The sequence below is a fragment of the Cricetulus griseus genome, chromosome 3 (assembly GCF_003668045.3).
Source record: "Cricetulus griseus strain 17A/GY chromosome 3, alternate assembly CriGri-PICRH-1.0, whole genome shotgun sequence".
In the NCBI taxonomy this organism is placed as follows: domain Eukaryota; kingdom Metazoa; phylum Chordata; class Mammalia; order Rodentia; family Cricetidae; genus Cricetulus; species Cricetulus griseus.
Genome location: NC_048596.1, coordinates 243,358,501 through 243,384,048, shown reverse-complemented (window position 1 = coordinate 243,384,048; position 25,548 = coordinate 243,358,501). Strand labels below are relative to the sequence as shown.

At 37.7% G+C, this 25,548-nt stretch overlaps 1 pseudogene; it reads right to left on the bottom strand.

The window, feature by feature from the left end:
- Nucleotides 1-538: 538 nt before the first annotated feature.
- Nucleotides 539-1,432, bottom strand: LOC100772457 (annotated as a pseudogene).
- Nucleotides 1,433-25,548: the final 24,116 nt, after the last annotated feature.

Sequence of the window (25,548 nt, the reverse complement as noted above, 5' to 3'; positions counted from 1 at the left end):
TGAAATAATAAGTCCACTTGGGAAATGATTGGCACTCTTATGAGCATCAAGAAAAGAAAAAAATCTGGGATATCCACCCTGAAATTTAATCAAGAATAGAGAAGCCACACAAGTATGCATACAAGTTTATCTAAAAATATAGATGGATGTTTTAGCTTTAATGCACCACAAAAAGTTAAAACTTTTACCTCTTCGTTTTAACCTCAGCAGCCCTATATCTAGGATGGATTAAGCAATCATTTACAACCATCTGTGTAAAAATTGGTCACCACCTCAGGAAACAAAATTGTGTATTCCTCAACCTAGAACCATCTAAAATTGCATGTGTACCTCTGACTTCTGCAGAAGTCCCGAGAGGAACACAGTGCATAAGGCCACCAGCTAGCTGCCCTGTACATTCCACCAAGGGCAAGAGAAGAGCAGCGACTTTTTTCTTTTGGTACAATAATGGGCAGAAATTACACTGTGTAGAAAACAGGGGCTTCCACGGAGTCTTAACTCTGAATAGAAGGGAAGACAGTGACAAAAGTCCAATTAATCAAATAATTCCACATTGTTCTTGCACTCTGTGAAACCCTGAATTAATAACAGTCACTAAACGCCTGCCTTCAATCCAAGCCCACCAGGACACTTCAGTACGCTTCATCATCAACTTCCTGATATATTCATAGGCCAAAAAACAGTGCTCTATTGGCAGGGAAAGCTCGAATCATAGCAGGTTTCAGTCCAGAATTCAAGGCTGTTACTCCTTCGTTCTTCCCAATACTCAGGAAGGTTCTGACCTGTCTGCTTTCCAGTCATAGAAAGAACTTGAATTCTAAATTTGATACAATCCGTGAATAGACAGCAAGCCACAGGCAAATTCCACCACATACACGGCTTAGCATCAATGCGACAGGACCTAGTTCATCTTTTGATTTCCCTGAGGCGAAAAATGATCTGCTCAGTTCATAGCCACCGGAGAAGTAGTAGTAGCCTGGGACTTCTCGAAGTAAAGCGCTTGAGAGTCCATGGTAGAAGCCCAAGGGGCCGCGTCCTTCCTAAAGATTTCTTTCACAATTGACCAAACTGTATTCTGACTCGCAGCTATTTTTTGTGAGGGTTCCATTTCATACATGGTCTGGAGCTGGCACTTCACAAGCTCTGTGGGGCAGAGGACCAGTGCGGCAAAGGCAGAGGTAAAGGAACCAGCAGCTGCATTCTGGAGGTCACTCAGTTTTGCCTGCCTGTCCAGTGCAACCATTTTACGGACCACCTGCTGGCAGAAGCCATAACACATTAAGAGTACCGAGTTCTTGGCAATATTGGCAATCAGTGCAGGGCTGGTGCCCTTGTAGAAGCCGCGGAAGCCCACCTGGGAGTAGGTCTTCAGGCAGCAGTCAGTGAGGCCCCGGTAGAGATCTGGGAATGTCTGCATCTTCACCTTCGTTGTGTCGAAGGGCTGCCCAGTCGGGCATGCTGTGCCTCCTGTGGCCCCTGCCGTGAGGTCAATAGCAGCTTGGATGGCAGGATTGGACTTTATGGTGCCACTGGGTTCTGTGGAAGGCAATTCTCTAGAGTGTAGGATGTGTACCATATATCCCGCCGCGCCTGGCTGCACCGGCTCGCACTCCACCGTCCGCGCTCCGCTTATATAGAAGCTTTAAAAAAGTTATTTAGAACAGAGAAATCCGCATTCTTTAACTCATATATCAAAGTAAAGATAGATTGGCATATCTTTACAAAAGAAAATAATATATAGAAAGATAAGATTACAGTTGCATGTGGTAATATGAGTGTTGATGGGAGAGAGGCCATCTAGTGGCTCAGATGTGCACATCTCCCAGAAATTTTCCTACGTTGGTGAGACAGTTCTCTATCACCAGCAAGACCCCTTCATTTTCTGCTGCTGCTGGAATTACATTTTCATGTTCATCTTACATACTCCTTCTGCAACTTTGTAGGAAAAAAATGAAAGCCTGACACAATGTTGTTGGGAATGTATATGAGTAGAGCCATTGTGGGAAACAGTATGGAAGTCCCTTAAAAATTAAAAATAGAACTACCATAGGATTAAATTCTGTATTCCAACCACTGATTACTTATCAGAAGGAAGTGAATGTAAAAGTTGAAGAGTCTACTGTACTAGTTGAAATGGAGGAGGGACCAGAAATGTTGAGGCTTTAACACTCTGAAAGAGTGGACAACTCTTTCAGAGACTAATTGCTTTTAAGGACAATGCTTCCAAAGATTTAACTGCCTCTCACTGGACCCATCTCTTAAATATTGGACCTCTTGAGTATTACACTGAAGACTAAGCACCTGCTGACCTGCTGTATGGATATTGTCGGGGGACAATGAAACCACGGGGCACTACTATGAGAAATAGTATTCTGTGACATCCTTACATTGATCTAGATCTTTAGACAAAAATTTTAATTTTCTCTGGTAACTGTGGGTTTCTCATACATTGTTTATATAGTTTGATGCACATTATTTCTGCATTTAATTTGCTCATAGCGTTATCATGAGGGGACACTGAATTTTATGAAATAATTTTTCTGCCTCTACTAAAGCGATCATTTGTTTTTTTTTTTTTTTGTCTTTGATTCTATTAATGCATGGTGCCCATGGAAATCAGAAGATGGCATCAAATCCCTTGGAAATGGAGTTACAGATGATTGTAAACCCATGATATGGATGTTGAGAAAAACTCTGGTCCCCTGCAAGAGTAGCAATGTTCTTAACTAAGGAACCATCTTTCCAGACCCATTCCATCGTTTCTGTTATATTGTTCTATTTTCTTTTGTTTTAGGAAAAATTTTACTTTTCATTAAAAAAACTTGTCTTTAGGTGTTGTTTGTTGGGAAGCATGCTATTTTGATATATTTGTGCTATGTGAAAAGTTCCCATGGCTGAGGATCAGTGGAGAAAGTACTTCCTGTGCAATGGAGTGCTGAGCCTAGCATCCACAAAAAAAGCCAGTGGACATGGGAGACCACTTATAATATAGTCACTCAGGGGAAAGAGACAGGGAGATAATTACACTAGTCAATCCATGAGCTCTGGGTCCATTAAGAGACTGCCTCAGTAATACAGTGCAGCACAATTGAGAAAGATGTTCCATGTGAATCTTTAACCTTCATATGCATGCACACATATGTGTGTACATCCACACATGGATGACACACACATAGACACACTTCTTATTGATCTTCATTTTCTCTCATTGTGAGCATAAAATATTTGATATGATTATGATAAAAAATTTTGTTTTTATAAGTGGACTGAGAATTTGTATTGATCAGACAATGTGTCAGACCAGTGCCAGGAGAGAGCTTCTTGTGGAAGTCAGGTTGGAGAAATACGCTTCACAATTCAGCTGCAATGTGAACAGCCCAGACTGGTCCAAAGCAGGAGATGTGGGGGTGGGTGGGGTGAGTTGAAGGTCCTGAAAGATGACCAGGTGGACGAGCAGACAGTGGGGTAGACTGGGTGAACAGCACATAGAGTTAGAGAGTCTCTACTGCTTGATGCACTTACCGGTTATCAGATGATAGCTTGCTATAGGGCCAGGCCATCACAATGTTAGGTGTCCGTCACTTTTTAGGGGCCAGGAGAGGGAACTAAACTCTTTCCTTTTTAAACTTATATTCATTTTATAGCCCACATGCATATATAGAAAAATATGGATATACTTACTGTGTTCTTTGTCATGTGATATGAGAACTAATATTGGAAATTAAAATAGGAATAAAAAACTTCCATTCATGTAGGCCATGTTCCCATGGTAGGAAGATTTCATGGCAAATTTCTGTCATTGAAATCACTGTGCCCTGTGAATTTATTGTGATCCAATAAATTCTGACATGTGGAAAGAAAAAAAATTTATGATTTGTTTTAGGGGAGGTGGGAAGATAATTAGTTGATAAAGTGTTGCTGTGTAAGCATTAGATCCTTGTTTTAATCCTCAGGGCCCTCACTGGAAAAAAACAAACGAACAAAAGCTTGTGAACCACATGCACTATAATAACCAACATTCTGTCAAGGTATGTCCATTGGTTCAACAGTGGTGTAAATGTTATAGAAGTAACCAATAGCTTTCTGATTGAATTTAGGTGTCCTCACAGAAATTCTTCTGTGATTTTATTAAGTGGACATAGCATTAAACTACCTTCTAGATACTTATTTTTTCTTTTTTAGAGTCATAGATCATTGCATCTTTCAACCCTCATAAAAGAATCTTATTTGGAAGAATTTAATTTAGTTTAATTTTTTAAAAGAATTTATTTATTTATTTATTATGGATACAACATTCTGTTTCCATGTATATCTGCACACCAGAAGAGGGCACCAGATCTCATAACGGATGGTTGTGAGCCACTATGTAGTTGCTGGGAATTGAACTCAGAACCACTGGAAGAGTAGCAGTCAGCTCTTAACCTCTGAGCCATCTCTCCAGCTCTTTAATTTTATTTTTAATTGTATGTATATTTGTGTATCTGTGTATGGATTGGTGTACATAAGTTCAGTGCTTTTGCTTTACTGAATGGTATAACAGAGACTCACAAGTAGTCAAGGTACAGAGGAAGTGACCCAGTCCCAAATGGGGCATTTCATCTTACCCACCCCCATAAATGCTTAGGGAACATGACAGAAAAAGGGGAAGGTAAGACTGTAATTGCCTGAAGTCATTGAGGACCCCTACATAGAATGGTCTTCTATACAAAATAGGGCTGTTGCACTCATGAAATTGAGGTAGCTGTGGCTGCCAGTATGAGATCAAGACAATAAGCATTCCAATTTAGATGGAAGAAGGACGCTTAAGTTCCCACTCCTGGTTGAGAGCTATTGGCATTTGATGGCTGCTAGGAAAGGAAAAATCAGTTTTCTTCAGGGATGTGTCCTTTTATAGGCTACCTATGCTCTAGTTAATGGTCTTACACCTATGCATATTTGAGCAGTTTAAATGGAATCATTGGAGAATATGGAGTTGGGGGGATTAGATGGCCTGAAGGAGAGGGAAGGGAGTGGAATTGGTGTGTATCATCAAAATATACCATTCACATGTGAAACATTATCAAAGAATAAATAAACACTATGAGACTGAGAAATAATATTTTAAGTCAAAAATAATTCCTTACATGATTTAAAATAGTTCTTCATAATTAAGTAATTAAATATACAAGAACATGTGGTATTAAACTTCACAAGATAAACCCTCCAGTGTAGATCATATATTGAGATACAAAACATGCTTTTAAAAAAATTGAGAGTATTGAAGGCAAAGTGAAATGGTTCAGGGGTAAAGTCTCTTGGAGATGGAAGACTGACAACCTAAATTTTATCTCTGTAATTCATAGTGAAAGGAAAGGGGCAAAACTCCCCATGGTCATTCTATGATCTGCAAACATCTCCTTGAAGTCATGTACACAAATCACACAATAATAATAAATAGCTAGAATGCCTTACTTCTCTTAAGAATGTCTAGTAGAAGAAATACAAGAAATCAATGATGGCAAGGAGTTACGTAAAAGGAAATCCTCGCAAGTTAATGGCAAGAATGTAAATTAGCACCAACATTGTTGGAAATAAATTAAAGGCTCCTCAAAGTCAGTAAAAAGAACCTTTTATCTATCCTGACACTACTGCTAATATATATATATATATATATATATATATATATATATTCAAAGTACATTAATCAGAACATTGAAACTCTCCTGCTTGCCTGTGTATATTGCATCAGTATTCACTATAGCCAAGATGTAGAATCAGCTGAATTATCAAGGTTGTAAGAATGGATAAAGAAAATGTGGCATATGTACACAACAAGATATTTCTTTGTCATAAAAATAAATACAATTCTGTCATTTGTAGTAACACCAATCAACTTTGAATAATACTATATTAAATATAATATATTAAATTATATAAATATATAAATTATATAAATATAATATATATTAAATATATATTAAATAATATATATTATATATTCAGTATGATATAATACTAAATACTATATTAAATATCTATTAAATACTATATTAAATAAGCCAAGTAGAGAAACACAGAGAATATCAGCTTTCACTTATATATGAATATTAAAAATGTTCCATGCTTCAGACCCACTGTGGCACTCAGAACAAGTGGAACTCAATGACAAGAAAGAACCTGGATTTGTAAACAGTCTCCTGGAAGTGTCTTGCATTGTGGGTAAATTTGGCCTCAATTAAAACAGCCATTGTTTTGTGAGAGGGTCACTCTATGGTCCAGGATTTTTAACATCATCTTCACCAGCATGCCACACAACTAAGCATGATATCAAATAATGTTTCTGCATCCTGGAGATGAGGGGTGATGGATCCTGCCTCGCCTCTCCCATCTTCCAGAATCTACATGGCATTCATGTCCACCATCCTCAGAAACCTGTATGTGTTGGTTCAAGCTGCCAGGTTGAACCCTGTGCAACTTACTGGTGAACAGAGTACCACTGTCTTTCTCAGAGCACGAACTCCCACACCCAATGACCCTTAACTCACAGAAATTCAAGATCCTGTTTTGTTAATGGTCTTATGGACATGGCTTGCAGTTCCTGGAGGAATGAGGGGCTTGTAGATTCACTCAACCAGAAGTTAGAGGTACAGCCTGGCTCTAGCTACTGGGATATCAGGGAGCAGGTCATGTGCTTTGTGAAGGAGTTCTCCCATATTCCCTTTCTCATTATCAAGGGTGTCAGACACATGATCCCTACTGACAAGCTTCAAGCTATGATTACCATGTTCTCCTGTTTCCTGAACAAGGGCCTTACTGATACCTGAATGTTGTAGAATATTTATTTATGATGAGTTGCATCTTCATTTGTGCTATACAATATTTGTTTAATGATGCAAAGATGTTTTGCATTCTTTTATGCTGCATTTGTTTAACTGAAAAGTTGAATTACTTTGCCTCTCTAAAAAGCTGAATGGCCAACAGCTAGTCAGGAGAAAGAAATGAGTGGCTGATGGGTAGAGAGAATAAATAGGAGAAATATAAGGAATAGAACAAGAAGCAAGTAAAGGAGGAGGAGAGGAGAATAACAGGGATCAGCCACACAGCCAGCCATGGAGTAACAAAGAAAGAAAGATATATAGAATAAAGAAAGGTAAACAGTCCAGAGGCAAAACATAATTAAAGAGAAATGGGATAATTTAAGTTAGAACAGCTAGCTAGAAACAAAACAAGCTAAGGCTGGGCATTCATAAGTAAGAAAAAGTCTCCATGTTTTTATTGGGAGCTGGGTGGTAGGTCCCCAAAGAGGAAAAAAAGCAACTACACCTAAAGGGACCTGCAGAACTTCTTCACTATCTGATACAGAACCTCCAAATCTTTCCTGCAAATGCTTTTAAAATGGCCCTTCTAGCAGGTCTCTGCTCTAGAAGTGTCCCCACCACCCCAGCTCTGTGACAGCCAGCATGGGCCCTAGAGCTTCACACAGACAGCTTAGGAGCCAGTGAACACTTTACTTTTTATTTAGTTCCTGGGTTAAGAAATGCAGTTCTTAATACCTCTACCAGTACTTGAACTCCAACAGAATTCTCAGGGTAGCCCAAAGATAGATGTGGATGGATTGTAACAAATGGATTGACTGATTAAGGAAATAAATTGGTCATAGTGTTTAAAACAATTTGCACAGACCACAAAACTATGTAGGCTGCCCACAGATCTTCTCTCTCTCTCTGTTCACTTAGACCAATCCCCCAGTCGTATCCCTAGAGCTGCAGCTCCCCTCCCCATCACTGTACACATCTCCTGTGGATCCCACAAACTATCCCCTCCTAATCTACTTTCCCCCACTTACTGCTTTGTTCCATATCCCAACTCTAACAGGTACTCTCTGCTATCCCAAGGGTACCTCCTCTCAAGACAACAAGTAGGCTGAAGGCAGATCTATACCTCTCCTACTGCACCTGAGATCGAAACCCCCCAGTCTCATCCCTAGCTCTGTAGTTGGAAACCTGCTGTGGTCTCCCTTTTCTCACTGATGCCATCTCCAATGGACTACAAAGACCTTCTCTTCCTTCCCCAAACTCAACCTAGTATCCCAGTTTTCAACACAGCAGGCAGTCTCTGTGAACACAGCAGCTGAATAGTCCAGGAAAACAGGAAACACACGGCTATCACACTCTCTGAAAATCCAGAGAGGAAACAGAAATCAAGGAACAAAATACCCACCCAACAAAGACAAATTTAACAATCATCATCTAGACCTATAATTATCTCAAACCCAGATGATTGGACACCAGTGTAGAAACATAAGCAACAACACCCAGGGAAATATGTCTCCACCAGAGCCCAGCTATCCTACAACAGCAGGCCCTGAATATTCCAACACAGCTGAAGGACAAGAAAAAGACCTTAAAACCAACACTATGAAGATGATAGAAGGCTTTAAAGAAGAAATGAATACATCCTTTAAAGAAATCCAGGAAATTACAAACAATGGGAGGAAATAAATACATCTCTTAAGGAAAGCCAAGAAACAGTTGAAGGAAGCAAATAAATCTGATCAAGACCAGAAAATAGAAATAGAAATACAACAAACAAGCAAACAAACAAAAAAACAAGCTGTGGAATTCCATAAATGAAAAATTTATGAACTCAAAGGGAACGATAGAGGCAAACTTCACCAACAGAATCCAAGAAATGGATGAGAGAATATCAGGCATTGAAGATATGAGAGAAGAAATGGATACATCAGTCAAAGAAAATGTTAAATCTGAAAAACTCCTGGCAAAAACATCCATGAAATCTGGGATACTATGAAAAGGCCAAACCTAAGAATAATAGGAATAGAGGAGGAAGGAGAAGAATATCAGCTCAAATGCCCAGAAAATGTTTTCAATAAAGCCATAGAAGAAATATTTCCTAACCTAAAGGAGATGCCAATAAAGATACAAGAAGAATACAGAACACCAAATACATTGGATCAGAAAGGAAAGTCCCATTGCCAATAATAATCAAAACACTAAACACACAGAAAAAAGAAATATTAAAAGCTGAAAGTGAAAAAGACCAAATCACATGTAAAAGCAGATCTATTAGAGTCTCACTGGAAACTCTAAAAGCCAGAAGACTTGGGCAGATATGCTACAGAATCTAAGAGAGAACAGATGCCAGCCCCAATTACTATATCCAGCAAAACTTTCAATCACCATAGACGGAGAAAACGAGATATTATATAATAAAATCAAAGTCAAACACTATCTATAAATCCAGTTTTAAAGAGGGTGTTAGAAGGAAATCTGCAACCTAGGAAAGTTAACTACAGCCATGAAAGCACAGGAAATAAGTTATCTCATGCCAGCAAAACCAAAAGAAGGGAAACACACACACCACCACCACCACCACCACCACCACCACCACCACCACCACCACCAACAGCAACAAAAACAAAAACATCAAAATAACAGGAATCAACAATCATTGTTCATTGATATCTGTCAGTATCTATGGTCTCAATCCCCAAGACAGAAGGCACAGACTAACAAAACTGATGCAAAAGCAGGATTCATCTTTCTGCGGTACACAAGAAACACACTTCAATATCAAAGATAGACATTACCTCAGAGTAAAGAGTTGGAAAAAATATATTCCGAGCAAATCGATCTAAGAAGCAAGCTGGTGTAGCTATTCCAATATCTAATAAAATAGAATTCAAACCAAAAATGTTCAAAAAGATAGGGAAGGACATTGTTTACTTATAAAAGGAAAAATCCACTAAGAGGGCATTTCAATTCTTAACATTTATGCCCCAAAGACAAGGGCACCCACATTTATAAGAGAAATACCACTACAGCTTAAATCATATATTGATCCTCACACTGAGAGTGGGAGACTTCAACACCCTATTCTCAACAATGAGTAGGTCATCCACACAAAATGAAACAGAAATATTGCAGCTAATAGATATTATAAGCCCAATGGATCTAACAGATATTTACAGAATAATCTCCCCAAACACAAAGGAATATAACTCTTCTTTGCACCTCATGGAACTTTTTCCAAAACTGACCACATACTTGGACACAAAGCAAGTCTCAACAGATACAAGACAACCAAAATAACATGCTGCATCCTATCAGATCAACATGGATCAAAGTTGGAGATAACAACAGAAGCAGCATGGAGCTTACAAACTCAGAGAAACTGAAGAACTCTCTGGTCAATGAAAAGTGTATCAAACAGAAATAAAGAAGGAAATTAAAGACTTTCTAGAATTCAATGTAAATGCATGCACAACATGCCCAAACTTATGGGAAATAATGAAAATGGTGCTAAGAGGAAAGCTCATAGCACTAAGTGCCTACATTAAAAAAAAAAAATTGGAAAGAATCTCACACTAGCAATTTAACAGCACATCTGAAAGCTCGGGAACAAAATGAAGTAACCATACACAAGAGTCTTCTACAAGAAAGAATCAAACTGAGGGCTGAGATCAATAAAATAGAAACAAAGAGACAATGAAATAAAGACTTGGTTCTTTAAGAAAATCAAGATAGACAAACCCTTATCCAAACTAACAAAAAAACACAGATGAATATCTAAATTAACAAAATCAGAAATTAAAATGGGAATACAACATCTAGGAAATCCAGGGAATCATATGGACATATTCTAAAACCCCGTACTCCACCAAATTAGAAAATCCAAAAGAAATGGATAATTTTCTCAATAGCTACCACTTACCAAATTTAAGATAAGGTAAACAATTTAAACAGTCCTGTAACTTCTAATTAAATAGAAACAGTAACTAAATTCCCCCCCAACAAAAAAAAAGAAAGAAAGAAAAGAAAAGGGTCAGATGCTTTTAGTCTAGAATTCTACCAGTCTTTCAAGGAAGAGTTAACACCAATACAACTCAAATTATTCCATAAAATAAAAACAAAAGGAACACTGAAAAATTCATTTTATGAGACCACAGTTACCCTGATATCCAAACCACACAAAGACTCAACAAAGACATAGAATTACAGACCACTTTCTTTTATGAACACAGATGCAAAAATACTCAATAAAATACTTGCAAACTAAAATCCCAGAACAAATAAAAAAGATCAACATTGTATTGAACCACCACTGCATCTTTGGGATAAAGCCTACCTGATCATGGTGGGTGACCCAAAATTTTCCACCAAGGAACTCTTACAGCTGATACACACCTTCAGCAAAGTGGCTGTATGTAATATTAATTAAAAATATAAGCAGTCCTCCTATATACTAATGATAAATGGACTGAGAAAGAAATAAGGGAAACACTTCACAATAGCCTCAAATAATATAAAATATCTTGCAATAACCCTAAGCAAGTGAAATACTTGTATGATTAAAAACTCCAAGTCTTCAAAGAAAGAAACTGAAGAAGACATCAGGAGATGGAAGATCTCTCATGCTCAAGGACCAGTAGAATTAATAGTAAAAATGGCCATCATACCAACAGTCTACAGATTCATGCAATCCCCATTAAAATTTCAACACAATTCTTTACAGGCCTTGAGAGAACAATTCTCAACTTCATACGGAAAAGCAAAAAAAAAGACAGGATAGACAAAACAATCCTTAACATTGAAAAGAACTTCTAGAGATACCGCAATCCGCCGACTTAAGTTGTACCTCAGAGTTATAGTTATAAAAACCACATGGTATTGCCATAAAAACAGACATGTTGATCAATGGAATTGAATTGAAGACCCAGACATAAATTCACATACCTATAGACACCTGATTTTTGATAAAGATGCCAGAAATACACACTGGAAAAAGACTGCATATTCAACAAATGACGCTAGCAAAATTGGATGTTTGAATGTAGAAGAATGCAAACAGATCTCTATCTATCATCCTGTGCAAAACTCAAGTCCAAGAGGATCAAAGACCTCAATATAAAACCAGACATACTGAACCTGGTAGAAGAGAAAGAAGGGAACAGTCTGGAACTCATGGGCACAGGAGACAACTTTCTGAACAGAGCACCAAGAGCCCAGGCATTAAGATCAATAATAGATGGGATCTCATGTAACTGAAAAGCTTCTGCAAGACAAATGACCCTGCCAACTAGGCAGAGACAGCCTACAGAATTGGAAAAGAGTTTTTACCAATCCAATATCTAATAGAGGTCTAATATCCAAAATGTATAAAGAACTCAAGAAGCTACATATTAATAAATCAAATAACCCAATTAAAATGGAGTACAGATCTAAAAAGAGAATTTTCAATAGAGGAATCTCAAATGGCTGAGAAACAAATGTTCAACATCTTTAATCATCAAGGAAATGCAAATCAAAACTATTTTGAGATTCCACCTTTCACCTGTCAGAATGGTTAAGATCAATAGCATAAGTGACATGCTGGTGAGGATATGGAACAAGGGGGACAGGAGTGCAAACTTGTACAGTCATTATGGAAATCAATATGGGCAGTTCCTCAAAAAATTGGAAATGTATCTACCTCAGGATCCAGCTATTCCACTCTTGGGCATATACCCAAAGGATGTTCCATCCTACCACAAAGACAATTGTTCAACTATGTTCATTGTGGCTTTATACATAATAGCTAGAAGCTGGAAACAACCTAGATGTCCCTCAATGGGTGAATGGATAAAGAAAATGTGGTACATTTACACAATGGAGTATTACTCATCTGTTAAAAACAATGCCACCATGGAATTTTCTGGCAAAAGGATGAAACCAGAAAAACATTATCTGGAGTCAGGTAACCCAGATCCATAAAGATAAATATGGAATGTATTAACTTGTAAGCAGATATTAGCTTTTAAATAAATGATAACCAAACCACAATCCATAGACCCAGAGAGGTTTACGAGGAGGGGTTCTAGGTGGCATGGGAGAGGGAAGTAGATTTTAGGAGTGAACTAGAAGCAGGTAGGGAAGGAATGGGTGGAGAGATGGCTGTAATTGTGGGGGGGGATGTTTGGGAGTGCTGTGCAAACAGTTGAATGCAAACTCCCTGGAATCTATGAAGGTGATCCTAATGAGGTCTCTTAGTAAGGGGGGATATGGAGTCTCAACTGGCCATCTCTTGTAGCCAGGAGAGGCTTCCAGTGGTTGTTTTCAATTGAGTCATTGGCCAAGCAGATCTTATGAACCCCCCCCCCCCCAAACCAGGCTGTTGCTAAGACAAAAGGTTGCTCTCCTCACACTGAAAGTGGGGCCCAATTGCCAAGGACAACATCTACATAACTCATTGAACACAGAGAAGTCAAACTGGTGTTTATATAGAGCCCTCATCCACACATTGAGGGAAGGTGCAAGAAGGCACTCTTCAGACCACTGAAAGAAATGACAACGTAGATCCAGTTACAAAACCTTTGACTTACAGTCTATCCTTCCTGCCTGCAAAATATGCTAGCTAGGGCAATGGTGGTACAGAACTTGTGGGAGTAGCCAACCAGTGTCTGATTTGACCTAAGGTTCACTCCACAAGAAGGAACCCACACCTGACACTGCTTCGGTAACCAAGAACCAGAGAATAGATAGCGCAGAGACCCAGAGTAAAACCAAACATGACTGGTCTAAAATAAAAAGTCAATAAAATGATTCCTAATGATATTTTGTTACACTCATAGATCAATGTCTTATCAAGTCATCATCCGAGAAGCTTCCTCCCACAGCAGATGAGAACAGAGGAAGAGACCCACAGCCAGATATTATGCAGAAAAGATTCTAAATTGTAACTCTCCATCAAATGCCTCCCCTAAGAGCTTAGGGAACCCTGTAGAAGAGGAAGAAGAAAGTTTGAGAGTCAGACAGGATGGAGGACACCAGGAGAACAAGACTTTCTAAATCAACATGAGTTCACAGAAATTGAAGCAGCAAGCACAGGGGCTACACGAGTCTGCACGGTGTCCTCTAACTATATATGTATATAGTTAGAGGACAATATATAGAGGACAATAACTTAATATTTTTTATAGGACTCCTGACTGTCAGAATGATTCTTGTGCATGCCCTTAAACTCTTTTCTTCATGTTGGGTTTCCCAGTCCTAGTTTGATGTGATAGTTTTTGCTACATCTTATTGTATTTATTTTGTCATGTTTAGTTGTTATCTCTTAGAAGCCTGAGAGACAGAAAAGGGATCCTAAGGGGGGTGGGTGAGGAGGAACTGGGAGGATTAGAGGGAGGGGAAACTATAATCAGAATATATTGTATGAGAAAAGAATCTGTTTTCAATAAAAGGAAAAAATGAAGACACTTTATATCACATTATCTTCAATTCTCTCAACAATTGTATTTGGAAGTCAAGGCTGGAGAGATCAGTCTCCTTTCTAGCCATGGCATTTGAGCTTTGAGTGTAACAGAGCTCTACAAAGTTCTTAGCTGCTCAATACTTGTCATCCAACCACAAATCTGGTTTTCATCAAAAAGCTTCCTATATTATTCTAGAAATGTAAAGCTACTATTTTTCTTTCCAAATACAATAATGGAACTTGTTGAAAATGACATGTACAATGCTGTGAAAGAAACATTGCCACCGTCCACCTGGCTGGGAATTCCTTTGGAGGAGGGCTGCTTGCGCCCCATGGGTTATCTCACACAGTATAAGTTTTCGCTTTGGAAGGTAGAAGCTGATAAGAAAAACCTTCCATGGTGAGATTTGGTTGTTTCTTACCCTTTCAAGTGTTATGTCTGCATGTAGCTATAATTAAAATAAATCAGTCATATAACTGTTTGAATGTCTTGCCTGACAAAACAAGAGTCCTTTAGGGATAGATGATAAGCCAGAAGCTTCATTGACGAGTTCTAGAGAGTCTTGAAATTGCACATTGGAAAGATGTCCATTCATTCAACCAGTAATTATGATATACTATCAACTTTGTGTCTTGTGTATGCTAAGCATTGAGGACAGAAGTGAGACACCACCCTGTTCCCATAGAATTTTTAGTTTCGAGGTGGATTTATGAATATCCCCTTTGCTCTTATGCCACAAGGGCTACTCTCAACTGCCCATGGATGATTCCAGATAGTTCTCAGAACTACCTTTCATCTAATCCAGATGAAAGCAGCCCCACTTCAGAACCTCCAGCAGAGGACACCTCCATAATGTCTACACTTGAAATCTAGGACATTTACTTTTGGTTTTCAAAGTTTGACTTCTCATACCTTGTTTTTAGTGTGAACCAGAGAAAAACCGACCTAGTTGACTGATATACCTCAAAATAGATGGAAGAAGTCATGTAAATTAATAGGAAAATTTCTGGTCAGTTCAACTTGATTTTCTGAGAATTTCTGTCTTTTAGAGTATCAATAGTCAGTCACATGTCTAAAACTTTGCAGATGAGAAAAATGTTTTATAGAAACAGGGAAAAATTAAGAAGGTTGCAGAAACAGAAACAAACAGTAAAACTGTGGCTGCTGGAGGCAAGGAACAGTGGTGGTAGGAGACAACTCACTACCAACAACCAGTCAAAGGATTCATAATTATACTTGAGAGGAATAAATTCAAGGAGCTATTGAAAAACATGCTAACTACAATCAATTATAGTATAATGTAGTCTTGAATAGTGCAATGTTAAATTTTCTTATCATAAAATGGTAACTGCAAGACAATACATTTGTTAATTAACTATATTTACTAAAATGTAGATTTATTTCAAAACATATTGTGCACAATAAATACATAGAACTGTAGCCATCAAATTCTAAGAAAGTTAAAAACAAATAATATTGAAACATAAAAGCATGTAAACTATGGTTCAGCTTGTGTTTATATATTCTTTTTTAAATTTTAGTTTTATTACTATTTACAATTAGGATAACATGAGCAGAATTAAGGATTACTTTGGATACAAAAGTACCTTTTGATACTAAAGTTTGAAAGAAGTTTAGAAAATCAAATTCTAAGAAACGTGTTAATAACTAATGGAAAAATAAACTACAATTGTCAAAAGAATAGCTTTCTGTCAAAATGAATTCACTTGAAAAGGTTAAATATAGAAGAATGGTAGTATATTTGGAGATATTAAAGAAATGCAATAAATTAATATATCTTAGGATACAGTATTTATGAGTATAGTGATTTGATAGGTTGTCCAATATATTTCTTAACAAGAATCAATTCTATTCATTAGGTATAAAGTTGGGTACTTTTTGCACATTCGTCTAAGCTATAGGTTTATAAATTATCCTTTTTGGGAAAGTTACTTATTGTGAAATAAAGGAACTGTGAAAATACCTTTAACTTTCAGATTTAAGGTTTATAACATAAATATGGACATAGTGAATAGGGACTTAGAGCCAAGGAAAATTAAGACATTGAGGTGTTTTGGCAAAGAAAGTAGTACAAAATTTGCTTCTAAAAGTCCCTTTTGCCCTAGTGTTAGTAGCTTTCTATTGAACAAACAGCATTAACCACCATGGGGATTTCATCTTCTACTCTTAGTGGATTAATTAGTTCTTGCAAATTCTTAATGGAAGCAATTCTTCAGTTATTTTCCTCTAGGAACTCCTTGAATAAGACTTCAAATTAATGACTGAATTTGAGTTTACTAAGTGATCCCTAGGAGAAAAGGCATTTGTAGTTCACAACACCAGGGCTAGCACTGTAGTTTTAACTGCTGTGCACATCCGTCCTTAGATCTGTTAGGACATACACTTAAAAATGAATGACTATGTTAGTGCTAATTACTTCTTGTTAATAAATTTTATTACACAAGCATGATCCTTAATATGAACTATACGCTATTATAAGGTTATTTTTTATTATTTTGTCATTGAGATTATAATACAATTACATCGTTCCTCCTTTCCCTCTCCTCCTATATACTCCTACTGGCTCTCTTTCAAATCCATGGCCTCTTTTTGCATTAATTGTTGTTTCGTATATATTCCTAAGTACATAAGTACAACCTTCTCAGTCTATATAATGTTACTTGTATGTATGTTTTCATGGCTGACCATTTGATATTGGATAATTCATTGGTGTGCTCTTCCCTGAGGAAGAGTATTTCCTTCTCAACATTTCTTAGTTGTCTGTAATTTTTTTTTGTGTGTGTATGTAGGGTTACAGAAGAGGATAGGGAGGATTGTAAGAGTCAGAGAATCAGGGAGTTTGCTTAGAGATTGTGTCTCCTAGGAATTTTAGAAGCTATACCTATAAAGTCCTTACAACATGACTGCCTAAACATGAGCTGAGCAAGCATGACAGAAATAGACATATTTAAACATTTTTAAAATTAGTAATTTCCATTAAATGACAATGGATTTTCTTTTTTTTGTTGTTTAAAACAGATAACAGGAAATATGAAGGTTTTACACAATGGATGGTACAGAATGCATTTCACAAACCATCCCTTTTAAAAATCATTACAATTTCATGATGTAGGAGGAAAATGTAAAATGTGTTTCCTTTAGGATATTTTTTGATAAAATATTGATTATTGTCTCAAATCTCCCTTGATTATTGGATATATCTATCTAACATGTTTATTCATTTAGCATGAAGTTGTTACTAGTTTGCTTTTGCTGTTATTACTGTAACAAGATCTAAAACCAGAAGTTGTTAATGATGCTTTTTGACAAAATATTTTCCTAAAGATTCACTTCAATTCAGTGATGCAGATGAAGTTAATTGCTATTATTAAAAACATTAATTTTGTGGATAATCTATTTTGTGATACTATTCCAAAATACCCACCTTATTGTAACAGACTTATAGTTTCTATCAACTTGTTTTATTTCACATTAATTGTGTGAAATGTAAAACATATTTTTTCATTAACCTTTTGGCTGTCATTTATTTATAATCTCTATAAATTGACCCAGCCTTGAAACTTTTAGGATGAATTTTACTTGTGTAAATTATATTTTTAAAGTATTGTGAATTTTTCATGACATTTTGTTTAGTATTTTTGCATTTGTGTCTACTTAATGCTACACTATTGAATTACCAGACATGATGGGATGCTATTGGTTGTAGCAGTACTGTGAAAGTTACAGGGATTACCAAGTACTTTCTGATAAATGTGAGGAATTTATGACTGATACTATAAACCTGGTCAAATTCCATGGCTCAGGATGGTATAGGCCTATTTGGGAACCTGCTGTTGCTATTTTGCTAAATGGAAATGTCAAACTGCCTTCTAAAGATGATTATATCTACACAGTAATGTTGATCTCAAACTTGGCCAGAGAAGCCTTTCTGTTATGGACATCAGTGCAGAGACTGATAAATGGTTAAAACACAGAGAACAAATAATTCTGAGTGTTCAACCCTAAATGGGATATTTATATCTGAGCTTCACCACTCCAGGTTCAGGAAACATTGAGGAAGAGGAGGAGGAAAGAATGTAAGAACCAGGTGGTGAGTCTGGCATGACTCTTTCACACATGTCTGTTAAACACTGAACTGACTTCAGCAACAGTTACCTGCACAAGAGAAATCTAAAAAGATTACTCAGTGTTCCAGCAGTCAGCACTAATTGTACCCAGTGGCTTCCCAAAACAAAGAGGTCATAAAGGTAACAGGGATATATGGAATGCTCCATGAGATATAAGAAGATTTTAAAAAGGGAAGCTGGAGGAGGTATGATTAATGTATTTTATATACCTGCATACACTGTTAAAGAATATATAAAAGATACTTTAAGAAATAAGTGAGCAAAAGCATGCTAAGAATATAGAATACAAGAATAAGAATGTAGAAAGACTACAGATAGATCCAAGCCTATCGCCATGCACAAAACTTAAGTCAAAATGGATAAAAGACCTCAACATAAACCCAGTCACATTGAACCTATTAGAAGATAAAGTGGGAAATACCCATGAATTAATTGGTACAGGAGACTGCTTCCTGAACATAACACCAGTAGCACAGACACTGAGACCAACACTTGATAAATGGGACCTCCTAAAACTGAGAAGCTTCTGTAAGGCAAAGGACACAGTCAGCAAAACAAAACGGTAGCCCACAGACTGGGAAAAGATATTCACTAACCCCACATCTGACAGATGGCTGATATCCAAAATATACAAAGAACTCAAGAAGCAAGTCTCCAAAACACCAAACAATCCAATTAAAAAGTGAGGTACAGAACTAAAAGATAGTTCTCAACAGAGAAATCTAAAATGGCTGAAAGACACATAAGAACGTGTTCAAGATCCTTAGCCATCAGGGAAATGCAACTCAAAACAACTCTGAGATACCATCTTACTCCTGTCAGAATGGCTAAAATCAAAAACACCAAAGACAGTTTATGCTGGAGAGGATGTGGAGAAAGGGGAACATTTCTCCACTGCTGGTGGGAGTGTCAACTTATACAGCCACTTTGGAAATGAGTATGGTGACTCCTCAAGAAAATGGGAATCAGTCTACCACAAGATCCAGCAATTCCACTCCTAGGCATATACCCAAAAGAAGCACATTCATACAACAAGGACATCTATTCAACGATGTTCATAGCAGCACTATTTGTAATAGCCAGAAACTGGAAGCAGCCTAGATGATCCTCTACTGAAGAATGGATAGAGAAAATGTGGTACATTGACACAATGTACTCAGCACACCCTACAGTGACACACTACTCAGCAGAAAAAAAACCAATGGAATCTTGAAATTTGCAGGAAAATGGATAGAACTAGAAGAAACCATTCTGAGCGAGGTAACCCAATCATAAAAAGACAAACATGATATGTACTCACTCATATGTGGATTTTAGACATAGAGTAAGGGATTACCAGCCTACAATCCACACTGCAAGGACAAGCAGGAAGTTGTCCTTTTCCCCCTTCTCTCTTCCTCCTGGTGTCTGCTCTGGAGATGCCATGTGATCTGCTGGCAAGAGAGGGCGCCAGCGGAAGGCATCCTCAATAAGATAAGTCTTATAAAATATATAGATTTATGATAATTATGAATGAGCTAGCAGATGAGAAATCCTAGTCATTGGCCAAGCTGCATCTGTAACCTAATATAACTCTCTGTGTGTTATTGGGACCTTAACTTGGTGGTGGGCAGAACTTGGGCGGCTGGCAGAAGGTGGCTGGCAAAAGGCACCCATGTGGCAGCAGGGCTCAGGCGGCTTTGGAGTAAAGACTTATTGATACACACCCCCATATTTTCTTTATCCACTAATAATGTATTTCTATAATCTAGTCTTCATGTCTTGACTTTGTTATAGACATAGGATTCAAGTGCCTCTTTAACATGCTGATATTTTTAAAAGACAAGATTTCATCATGTAGGCATCTTGGCCTGGAACTTGCTATGTAGACCATCCAGACTGAACTTGAACTAACAGATACCTACCTGCCTATACCTCCTGAGAAGACTTGTGCCACCACCCAAGGCCCTGCATGCTGATTTTAATTTCTTTCTTTCTCAGCAGTGGGATAGTTGGTCACGTAGTAGTTACATTTGAGATTTTTGGAGCAACCACCACACTGTTTTCCATAAAGGCTATATTAAACTATGTTTCTGCCAGGAGTGGTGACTCATACCTGTAATCCTAGCACTCAGGAAGCAAAAGCAGAAGAATTGCCATGAGTTTGAATCCAGTCTACACTACATAGTGAGTTCCAGGCTAGATAGGGCGACATAGTAAGACCATGTGTCAAATAATTATAATTTATAATTATAATCTCCATTAACAATGTATAGTAGTTGTTATTTTTTGGTTTTGATAATTGCCATCATAGTTTGAGTGATATAACATTACATTGTACTTCTTTGATAACTAGCGATATTGAACATTTTAGTATACATTGGTATATTTTCTTTATAGCAATGTTTATCTAGCTTGATTGACTATTAAATTATAATTATTTGTTGTTATGCTGTTGGATTTTTGAACTTACCTATATTTTTGTGGATATTTTTCATGTTGAATTCATGGTTTTATCATTTTTCTCCCATCATAGCTGTCATTTCTTCACTGAGATGATTATTTTTTTGGTTTTAGTGTGATATGACCAATTTACCTATCTGTACTTTTGCTTGTGGTGCTGCTGTAAAAAAAAACCTGCTCATTCCAAAGTCTTAAAATATTATCTCTATGTTTGGCCATTTGTTTCATAGTTTAGAATTTTACATTTGACATAACTAAAAATAAATTGAGCAATATTGTAGGGCATAAAATAGCTGTGCAAAAATCAATGCATTCCTAAATATGTAAATACAACCTGATCAGTCTAAGTAATGCTACCTATATGTATGCTTATGTAACAGTAATTAATAAAAAAGAGGTCATGGATTTCAAAGAGAACAAGGAGGGATGTATGGGATGTTTAGAGGGAGGAAAGGGGATGGGGAAATGACACAATTATGCTATAATTTCAAAATTAAAAGAAAAAAATTTAAAATCAGTTTGTTATGACATTCTAAAAGTGAATTATTTGAAATAAACAACAAAAAGATCTCATTGAGCATAACTGTAAAGATCACAAAATGCTAATCTTAAACAAAGTGAAATGATTTCTATAATAAAAATTAGAAAACACCAATGCAAGAACTTACAGAAGAGGCAAAAAAAGAGGAAAGACAACCATATTCATAAACAGAAAGCTCAATGCTGTTAAAATGGCCATACTCTCTAAAGCATTCCACAGATTCAATGTATTCTGTACTGGAATGGTGATGGCATTCTTTCCAGTAATAGAAAAACAGTCTAAACATTATATTATATCGTATTTTTATTATGTCATGATAGATCTTGAAGAGTGAAGGCAATTTTGAACACAAAAAATTTAGAGGCTCCACACTATTCACCTTCAGAAACTACTTCAAACTGACAGTAACCAAGACAGGAGATACTAGTATGAAAACAGACACATAGACAAACAGAATAAAATACAGTGAAATCAAATGCTTCTCTCATACCATATAAAAAGGAACTAAAAATGAAGTATACACTTAAACACAAGAACAAGTGATGAAGCTACTGGGGGAAGCACATAGAGAAGCTTGTGAAATCAGTGTGGATAATGAAATTTCTGGATCTGACTCTAAACATTAAGCTGAAAAAAAATCTTATGCACAGATAAAAAGGCAATTGAGAAATGTTACGAGATTGTATTTGAGCATCTGGAGAAACATTATGCAAAACAAAACATAAACAGGGTCATATATATATATATATATATATATATATATATATATATATATATATATTGTTCAACATTAGGAAGAGTCAGGGAAATGGAAGTGAAAATAATAATCAGTTCTTATCTCTTAAAGTCAATGTTACAAAAGAGAGGATAACAACTACTAACAGATTGTGGAGAAAAGGGAACCCACATACTCTATTACTTTGAATGTAAATTAGTTCAATCGTTATGGAAAAAGTCATGAAAGTTACCAAAATAACTAATAGTCAGAACTTGGAAACAGCTTAGATGCCCCTCAATTGAAGAATGGATAAAGAAAATGTCATACATCTACACATGGAATACTACTTAGCAGTGAGAAACAATGACAGCTTGAAATTTGCAGGCAAATGGAAAGAACTAGATAAAAACATCCTGAATGAGGTAAACCAGACCCAGAAAGACAAATATAGTATGTACTCACTCATAAGTGGATACCAGGCATAAAGCAAAAGATACCCAGCCTACAATCCACAACCTCAGAGAAGCTAGAACTCTCTTCCAGAAACAGATGGAAGCAGATGCAGAAATTCACAACTAGCCATTGGGACCAGTGCCTGGAGTACGATTGAAGGAGGGAGGAGTGATAATATGAACAAAGGAGTCAAGACCATGATGGGGAAACCCACAGAATCAGCTGACCAAGCTAGTGAGATATCACTGACTCAGGTCTAACTACTGCAGAACTAGACTACCTTAATATAGGTGACAATGGCGTGGCTGGGACAATATACAAGGTGGGTCCAAGATCTACCTCTAATGCACAAACAGACTCTGTGGAGCCCATTCTATATATAGAGATGCATTGCTCAGCCTAGGCAAGGTGGGGTCAGGGGGCTTGGTCCTGCTTCAACAAGATGATGGGACAGACCTAGTAGACTTCCTAGGGGAGGTCTTACCCTCTCCAAGGAGCAGATGGGTGGTAGGGAAGGGGGGAGTGGTTGAAGTGGGAGGAGAGGAGGGAGGAGAAACTGGGATTGGAATGTAAAAAATAAATTAATACAAAATTAAAAATAGAACTATTAGGCATACATACATAGGAATAAAGTAAGTATATTGGATAGCTTTACATTACTATGTTTGCTATAGTATTAAGGGTCAAGGAATGGAATCAATCTAAGTATTTATAAATGAATGGGCAAAGAAAATGTGATCTATAGATACTGTGTAATACAATTCAGTCATATTAAATAAAAAATCCTGTCATGTTGTAACCATTTTTATGAATCCGGCAGATAGTGAGTTAATTGAAACAAATAAGATACCATTCAAGAGATAACAATTACATATTAGAAACATTTCCACAGGGAGATATTTCCCAAGGAATTTGCTCTGCTAACTCTGGAAGAAGAATTAGTAAGTTACATGTGCGAAAACAATGCCCAAGATGCACTGGGAACAGCATACAAAAACTCCCAGAAAGCATCAGTATTGTCTTCCAAAACCATGTTTTTTCTTTCTTTTTTTAAAATTTAGATTAGAAACAATCTTATTTTACTTATCTATCTCAATTCCCTCTCCCTCCCATCATCCTGTGCCCTCAACAAATCCCCCATCTCATTCCCTTTCTGCTCCCCAGGGAGGGTGAGGCCTTCCATGGGGGAATCATCAAGGTCTGTCACATCATTTGGGGCAGGGCCTAGGCACTCCTCTGTGTGTCTCGGCTGAGAGAGTAACCCTCTATGGGAAATGGGCTCCCAAAGTCCGTTTGTATAGTAGGGATAAATACTGATCCACTACCAGAGGCCCCATAAACTGTCCAGGCCTCCTAACTGACACCCACATTCAGGGGGTCTGGTTTGGTCCTATGCTGGTTTCACAGTTTCAGTATGGGGTCCATGAGCTCCACCTTGTTCAGGTCACCTGTTTCGTGGGTTTCCCCAGCCTGGTCTTGACCCCTTTGCTAATCACTCCTCCCTTTGTACAACTGGATTCTAAGAGTTCAGCTCAGTGTTTAGCTGTGAATATCTGCTTCTGCTTCCATCAGCTGCTGGATGAAGGCTCTAGGATGGCATATAAGGTAGAAACTAATCAAATACTCACCTGTGTACAGTAGAATGCCCACCCCTTTTCAGTCTGAAAAATTCTAGTGTGTTCCTTCATAATGTTTCTTTATTGAATATTATTTAAGGAAATAGTGTAAGCAAAAAAGACTCTTTGAAGATCATGGATGATATTTTTAAAGATTTTTTTTATCATCATGAGTGAGGTAACCCAGACCCAGAAAGAGAAATATGGTATGTATTTAGTTGTAAGTGGATATCAGCTGTTAAGTAAAAACTAAATGATAATCAAGCTACAATCCATAGACCCAGAGAGGTTAGGTAAAGAGGAGGGCTCTAGGGGGATGCCTGGATCTCTCTGAGAAGAGGAAGTAGAATAGATTTTGCCTGGACTGTGGGTGGGAGCAGGAGGGTTGGGGGAAGGGATGGAGGGAGAGAGTGCAGAGAGAGACAGTTGTAATTTGGGGACTTCTGGGGAGTGGTGGTAGAAACCTACCACAGTGCAAACTTGCTGGAATCTATGAGGGTGACCCGAGAGAGAACTAGTTCTGAGGGATAAAGAGTCTGTCCTGGCCATCTTTTGTATTCAGGCAAAGGTCCCAGTGGTGAGACCAGGTTGCATTCTGTTGAGGTGTTGGTAGAGTGGGTGGTATGGAGGTCTCTAAGCAATCCCTACTGGTGCTAGGACAAAGGGTCCCCCTCTGAAAACTAACAGCAGGCCCCATTGCCAAGGACCTCATCCATATAGTTCTTTGAATATAGGAAGGTACAGCAGGTGCCTTCATGGAGCTTTGCCATACTTTCTAGTCTCTTTGGCCTGGGAAGGTACTCTTCAGGCTACTGAAAGAGAAATGTGGAAATCAACCCAGCCACAAAATCTTTGACCTTAAATCTAGCCTGCCTGCAACACATGCTGGGACAATGGTGGTGCCGAACTTTTGGGAGTGGCCAACTATTGTCTGGTTTAATATGAGGCCCATTCCACAAGAGGGAGCCCAGCTCTACACTGCCTGTTTGACTAGAAAACGGAGCCTGGATAGATCAGAGAGATCAGAGACGTAGGGTAGAACTAAAATATGACTGACAAACTAAATAAATAAATAAATAAATAAATAAATAAAATCAATGAAATGATTCCTAATGATATTCTTCTATATTCATAGATTGATGCCTTGTCTAGTTGTCATCAGAGGCTTCCTTCGGCAGCATATGGGAACAGGTGCAGAGACCCACAACCAGACACCAATGGGTCCCTCCCATCAGACCTCTGGGAACCTTGCAGAAGACAGGGAGGAAAGATTGTAAGAGTCAGAGGGGATGGGGGACGCCAGGAGAACATGACTCACTGAGTCAACTAAACAAGGCTCATATGGGTTGGCAGAGACTGAAACAGCAATCACGGGGCAGGTATGGGTCTCCACCAAG